We start from the raw sequence: 8,057 nt of genomic DNA on the forward strand, positions 1-8,057 counted from the left end.
CCAACTAGTCCTTTAGAGATTGGAATGTTTAGAGGGAGTTATTGGATATAAAGTAGTCAAATGATGCCTCACCAATCCTAGAACAAATTTTCTAAACCTTTCAAGGCGAAATACCAGCTTGTACTTGAAAAGAGAGATGATTAGGCATTCTTTGATTTAAACCTTCTCATTTTAAACCTTTGGCCCTTTTCCTAATTAAAATTGACCCTTGCAAACCCCTTTGAGCCTTTTTATCCCTAATTTTTCTTGAAATCCTTATTGTTACCTAGCCAATGAACCAAACACTCCAACCCTTTTCATGAGAATAATTATTTATAACATTAGGTACATAAAAAAAAAAAGAAAAAAAAATTTAATAAAAGGGAGAAGAAATGCTTGTCACCTTGTAAAAGTGCTAGTATATGTGCTTTTCACCATTGTTATTCAAAATGAAAGAAATCCACCCAAAGTATTAAAAGAAATGAGTTTGGGGGTGGCAATTTTAGGGACAATCATCAAAAGAAAATGCAAGATACAAGTTTAAAGAATCAAAATGTCCCTCCATTTTTATGTGTTTTGTAAACTATGCTAGCACTTGACAATCCTCATTGTGTATTTCTCTCTCCCATATAAATATATAAAAAAAGAAAAAAATATAATAAAATAAGAAGTGTACCTTATGTTGTCAAGATTGAAAATATTCTCATGCTTTGAATCCTTTTTACCCATCTTTCTTCTTAGCCTCATTTTGAACCCCATGGCCCCATTACATCCCTAAAAAGACCTTTGATCTCTTGATAGTATTAGCTACATTAGTGGAGATAGGAGTAGGGAATTTGCCTATGGGATTGAAAAATTATCCATTCATTTATTTAATTCCATCATTCTACATAGAGGCACTTTGACTATTAATTATTCTAGAATTCCTTTTGAGCATGACTCTCTCTTTTGATTGGTTGGTTTGGGGATTTTGAATGATAATTGACTTGATGGCTAAGCGGTGAAAGCTTGGATAAGCATTAGATTCTTTGCATTTTGAAGGATGGGTATATGGATTGCTGGTATGGCTAAAGGTGTGTTAAGTTACTCTAATAGGTGATTTTCATAGCTCTTTGGATAAGGCACCCCTAAAAAATTTGTATCACATTCTAAAGTTTGCTTGAGGACAAGCAAAAGTTTGAGTTTGGGGATATTTGATTCATACATTTTGCATAATCATTTAGGTTTAATTTCATAGCCATTTTTAGTCACTTTTAGCTAATTTTATTAGTTATTTAGTTAGTTTTTCATAATTGTTAATTTTGGATTAATTTGCAAATTTTACTTTGTTTTGTAGGAAAAATGGTGTTTTTGAAGGACTAAAAAGAAATTTTGCCATTGAGGAGTGATCTCTACAGCCAAAGATGTCAAAAACAAGTTTCAAAGTTGAAATATGCATTGGCCAAATTGCGCATAACTTGCCGCATAAGTCATGCAGATCTGCATAAGGAGAAGAATCACTGTTCCAATACCTGCCGAATTGTGCATAAGGAGAGTGCATGGCTTATGCAGATTCACCCCCCCTTATGCAATCTCACGGAATTGTGCATAACCTATGCGCCTGGTCATGCAGTTTCGCATAAGTGAGCCAGAAACCAGCCGAAAACTGCATAAGGGACTGCATGACTTATGCAGTCCACTTATGCAGTCCCACAAAGATTTCATTAATGAGCTGGCAGAAGATTCCCTCAGAAAATCTCTCCTCAAACACACCATTTTAGGGCTCCATGTCAGAAAATGCTATAAATAGCCCCATTTCCCATTTTAGAGGAGGAAGAAAGAAAGGAAGAAGAGAAAAAGGAGCAGGAGCAGCTGAAGAGTCACAATCATTTTCCACACCATTTCTAACCAGATTTGGGGATTTCTTTCTTTTCTTACATTTTTCCTACATTTCTAGTGTTGAGCTTTTTGTTTCTTAGCTTAGATTAAAGTTTTATTTTCATAGTAACTCATAATATCTTGTAAATATTATGGATAGTGAGTAGTTTTAATTAGATTCTGGAGTAAGGGTTGTAATATTTGAGATATTTTGTAGATTTTGATTGGGTAATCCATATTTTGTGGTCTTAATGAGTTTTATTCATTTCTTGTGTGCTTAATGACATGCTTGGTGTAGGATCCCATTAAGTAATGTTCTTAATCCATGGTTGAGGCACCGAAAGGAGAAGGCCTTGTGATAGATAATCAAGAAATTGGACTTAATTAACTTAGATCTAGAAATAGACTAAGGATTAAGAGGATTCACAGATTAATTAAAGAACCTAATGGGTCTTAATTAACTCTAACTCCACGAAAGTAGGATTAGATTGATTAAGGCACTCTTTGTCTCACTCGAAAGGGTATTCAAAGGATTTAAGAATTAATCTCCTTAAAACCCATAAGTTCCACAAGATTGGATAACCAATTTGAAATCCCAAAATAGCTCGAATATGAAATCCCGAACTCCGGAATCGCCTTTTTATCATTGTTAATTTCTAATCAAATTTAATTGCTTGCCATTTTAAATTTTGCCATATTTCAACTTGCTTATTTCAAATTGATGCAATTTTAGTTTAATTAATACATTGTTGTATAGATTATTAATTTTGCACATATAGATTTCATACTCCAATATCCATCAATTTATTGCTTTGATTTCAAAAATAGTTCAATTTAGTCAACTTTTTATATCAAAAATTCAATCATTAACACAACTCCTCGTGGAAACGATATCTTTTCTATATTACTTGTACGACCCGTGCACTTGCGGTTGGGCCACATCAGTACTAGCTAGAATGGTCAAAGGACCAAATCTGAGTAGCACAGATATGTAATAACGCGGTAGAGACTCTGAAAGATATAGTTAGCAAGTACAGCTGTCATGTTAGGAAGAAGAATGAAACCAGGGATAGAATAGTCAAGTTCTATTTTGGGTAAGACAAATGAAATAAATGAAAGGACAACCTGAAGGGCGCATAATAAAAGGAACAAAGTTAAGATATAGGGTAGGCTAAGTGTTATTATTGGCAAGGTGAATGACAAGGATGGAGAACCCGAAATGGGACCATATTAGTGAGAATAGTGATGGAGGTATAGAATCTAGTAATGTGATACTCATAGCATGATGTAGTTGAGATAGTGACAGGGGCTAGAAGATAGAGCTTAGAGTTGCATGATTGGATCATACTCTATCTTTTCCCTATTCCTAAAGTGAAGTGGATAGCAATGGGGTAAGATTCTTTTAACTTGTTAACATTATCAAGAAGATTAAGCAGAGAAAAAGAAGTTAGTAAGTAGTAAATTGAATAAAAGTCAATCTAATGGATCAAATAGGTATGATGAGAGGAAAAGAATGATAGATAATGACACAGAGGCTTTAGGTTAGACTTTTGAGATAGTGAGAAGGTAGTTAGAGGTTCATTATGAATGTTAGGCAAACATTTTTAGTGTGTCCAACAAAATCACTTTGCAGTGAAGCAATAACGACAGAACAACAGTAGGGGTAGAACGAAAAGTGACAAGTATGAGTGGTTATAAATCACTAAAAAGTTCAAGGACCAAATTAATGACCATAGATAAGGGTGAAATTAGTGCTGGAAGAATCTATTAGTGAGAGAAATCTTTCAGGATTCAACAAAAGTTAAGGGCACAATATAAACGATGATAGATATGAATCATTAGTCAAGTATAAGTAAAGTTAATAAATTATAAAATATTATGTCAGAAAGGACAATGGTACGGTAAAGGGTTCATACAGATGATACCTTATAGGTAGAGCACAATTGTGCTAGGAGATGATGAAATTTGAAGAGAAAGACCAAGAAACATAGGTTAAACGTAATAATATGGACAATCGGGCGTAGTTGAATATAAGAGGATATTTTTCTTTCTTTTCAAGTTTAGCTTGTACTTTTGGTTCTAGAGGGTTATATAAGGAACAGAGACTGAGTCAAGAAGACCTAGTTATTTGAGTGTTTGGTAGGCACCAATTCATACACAATTTCCTGATATGAGAATGACAGTAAGTGCATACCTAGTGTTAAGTATGAAAGGACGATCAGAGTAATGACAGGAGTTAAATTGAGTTAGCTACTAAGGCTTGCAATTGTTTTAAACTATGAGCTGGAGGAAATACTAATTGTGGATGAGTTTCAATAGATGAAATTATTGCTAATGGGAAAAGTTGAGGCTGAAGTTTGGAAAGCTATAGGCAGTATATGTGATTATATTAAGGAGAATGAACATGTGAAGTATTTTGTTTGGAATTGAGGCATGGCACATATTTCCCACAGCCGTGTTAGTTCAGATGGAACTTATAATTTCTAGGGCTCCTATCCATCTAGGATGAGCAATTTCCTACTAAGGCTAGTAGGGAATGATAATGTTCTGATAGTTAAGTTGGGAAAAAGGGATACAAAAAGAATTTTCTATGGTTAATTACAAGTGTTACATAATGTGAAGAATGTTCTGGTAGGGGTCAATTGTAAGATTAAAATTCTCGAAGTAATGGAACTAGTAATCAAGATAGGACTAAGAAATAAAAAGAAAGTTAAAGTTGATGATGGGATGGACATCCTTGAAGGAAAAGGTGTAAGGGTGAGAGAGGACTAAGATTAAGGAATAAGTACAGCAGGTTGAAAAGATATCAACGATAGCAGAAACAGGAAAAGGAAGTGGATAAGATTCAAAGGACATGAAGAAAGCCCAGTAGAGCTAGTTATAACGATGAGGATAAGAAGGAATAGGTATGTTAGGAACACACTAAGAGATGTTTGAAACAAGTTATTATGAGATGATAGATTAAAGGAGTAGTAGAGCCTCGATCTAAGTGCCAATGTGTCAGAAGTAGGCCACATACTAAGACTCTTGAGGAAGAAGTCTAGATATTCTCATTCTAGAGGAGGAGTGAGAATTGATAAAGTCGCATGGATTGAGTTGTCAGAGAATAGAAACACTTTTGTCACATAAGAGAAGAGACCCAGTTTGCTTTCCAATGTTGATAAATGGTACACTTAGCCCTTGGAGAGAACTCTACCTAACTAGTTACATGAGATGGACAGAGGTTGGTCTAAGTACCTTAGTAATGACACAAAAGAGATTAAAAATTTGAAGTATCATGGGAGTGTGAAGATTTATAGGTATTGACCACTGAGGTCATAAGAAGAGTGAAGATCTCGAACAAGATGCCTAGATTATGTGCTATAGGAAAGCTACTCATAGGATGCCTTAGGATAAGAAACATAAGTCATGTTTTGGGGAAACAGAGATTATTAAAACAAAGGAATGAGGACTGAAATCACCAAAAGACACGTTAGGGCGTAATAAAAGTGAGGTAAGCGCCAAAGTTGATTAAAGTTATCAGATATCAAGTCGAGAGTAGTGAAGGTATAGTGAATACTTGAGATGTCAGAAAAATGCTCAATGAATAGCCAAGAGATAAGAGTATCTCTAGGAAGAGATGATGACAGTTAGGACACTATAGTAGAATCAGAGAGCAGTAGAATGTCACCTATAATATATGAAAAGTTTGAAGAATAAATGTTTTATCAATCTCTGCATAGCTAGAGGAGTAATGATTGCACTTGTTCTAGTAATCTTCTTTTCTTTATCTCTTATTTATTCGAAAATTTGAGGACGAATTTTTCTTAAAGGGAGAAGAATGTAACAACCCAAAATTTTTAAATTATAAATAAAATAAAAAGGAAATATTATGGTTATTATTTTTATTATTTTTATTTATTGTATATTATAATTTTTATTTCTAGGAATGAATCTACACAGCATGTATGTCCAGATTCATTCCCAGATTAAAAAAAAAAAAAAAACAGCAGCTCCCCCCCTTTTAAACTCTCCCTCCCGTCACTCTCCCTCCCCCTCCCCTTTTCTTCCGGTCGGTGAGCCTCTAGCCACCATAGCCGGCCAGCGAGGTGTCCCCCCCACCCTAGGCAATGCCCACGAGCTGCCAGCTGGCTGCGCCGGTAGCGGCGCAAACTGAGGAGTTTTCTTCCTCAACACACGCACAGTGGGCAGCAACTTCCCGACACGATTCTGGTTTCATCCGACATTCGATCGAGGCGATTCAGGTGGCGTTGGAAAGCTTGTTCCGAGAGCTTTCTTTTGATACCAATTTTGCAGCAAATGGAGGTCGGATGAGTGAGATATGGAGGAGAGAAGTTTCGGGTTTCTCAAGCTTTTGGGTCAGATCTAGGACGATCCGACCGTTGGATTGACGATCCGAGACCACCTATGGACTGAAGGAGAGGAGAGGAACATGATGGTAGGATCAGATTCGGCAAATGTCGCCGGAGACCGGCCACCATGCGCGGTGGCTCCGGTGGGCTTTGGAGATGATTCAACTTCTAAAGGCTTCCTCATAAATTTTTGGAATTTTTGAGACAGATAAATTTAGGGTAAGATTATTTTCATTATTTTCTCTGTCTGTGGAGCATAAATGCAGTGTTTCTTAAACAGAAAAAAATTGGAGAAAAATTCTAAGAAAAATATATGATGAAAGTAAAATTATTTAGAGATATTCTATGGTGTTTGTTGAATTTTTGAGTGATTAAGAATATTTTTAAAAAATATAGATGGATTTTAGTTAGATTTTTAGTATATGGGCATATAAGATTATTTGAAATTATGATATTTGAATTTTATATGATTGGTTGAAGCTTGAGGATGGAGATTTAAATATGTGAATATTGAATTGGGTTGAATTAAGAATATGTTAGCTGTTGAAAACTTATGGAATTGAGTAATATTCTTGAATAAAATATTCATGGGTGATTAGAAAATTACCATTACTTTTGCGACAGCTTTATAACTTTATTAAGGACTGCGGGGCAAAATTTTAGAATTTTTAGAGCTTGTTTGAGTGGATTTTTGTAAAATGTCAATTATATGGACTAAAATGTAATTTTTAAGATTTTGAGTATTGCTTGGTTTGGAGGGCCCAGGAGGGGCCATATAATGATGATGAGATATGGGTTGAGTTTAGAAGTGCTATTTGAACCATTTTTGGCAAGTTGGGTAGGTCCCACGTATAGGGGAAACTCTGCCAGATTTTCGGTATGAATTAGGCTTTTTGTTGTCTCTTTAGAGTTTTATTTTGACTTAGCACTAATAAATTTATAATATAATTATTTAAGTGATCGATATCAGCTATTTTTCTCCATCAACCAGTCACAATAGTCCTTAGTGTACTGTGAGTAAAATATTAATTTTAATTGTAATTTCGATATTATTATATGTTCAAACATGCTCATGCATCACTTATATGTATATATCTATGTAGTTAAACTCTATGCACGTTTTATGTTGCATTCACAACTGTTAAAGTGCCATGGATGTTGTTTGCGGTAATTTGGAGCAGTGTGCGTATATTGGCGTGGGTGTGATATGGTGTTGGATATGGATAGGACAGGTAGACACGGCTTGAGATCTTCGCTGGGACCCAGTCCTTTGGGGTAGACACGGCTTGAGTTCTTCGCTGGGACCCCGTATTTAGTTTATTAAGCGAAAGTCCGACTTGAGATATTCGCTGGCAGAGGTTGGATTAAGAGGGCTGTATAGGGGATCAGCTCCCATATATGTATTGTTTGACACTCTCGGGTGTGTGAGTGCTCCAAATTGCCTTTTTGATGTGATTTGTATGAAATTTATGATGATGTTACATTTCACTCTACATGGTGCATTAGCTTTAGATAGCTATAGAGATTATAGTTAAAATTGATATTTTACTCTCTGAGTAGAACGCTCTCTCCTGTTCACCATATTTTTCCAGGCTACAGGAGAAGACCTTTTTCAGAATAATCTGTTCCTTTCCTCACAGGTTATGAAAATAAAAATTACTTAACTGTATTATTATTATTATTATTATTATTATTATTATTATTATTATTATTATTATTATTATTATTATTATTATTATCTAAATTTGTAATTTAGAACTCCGCATGTACTAGTAGTAGCATTAATCCTGTCAGGGACTGTATAAATTTAAGTTTTTATATTAATAAATGAAAAATTTTTATGAGTTTTAAATAGTTTGTAAATAATGT

This window comes from Hevea brasiliensis, chromosome 14, assembly GCF_030052815.1.
Source record: "Hevea brasiliensis isolate MT/VB/25A 57/8 chromosome 14, ASM3005281v1, whole genome shotgun sequence".
Taxonomy (NCBI): domain Eukaryota; kingdom Viridiplantae; phylum Streptophyta; class Magnoliopsida; order Malpighiales; family Euphorbiaceae; genus Hevea; species Hevea brasiliensis.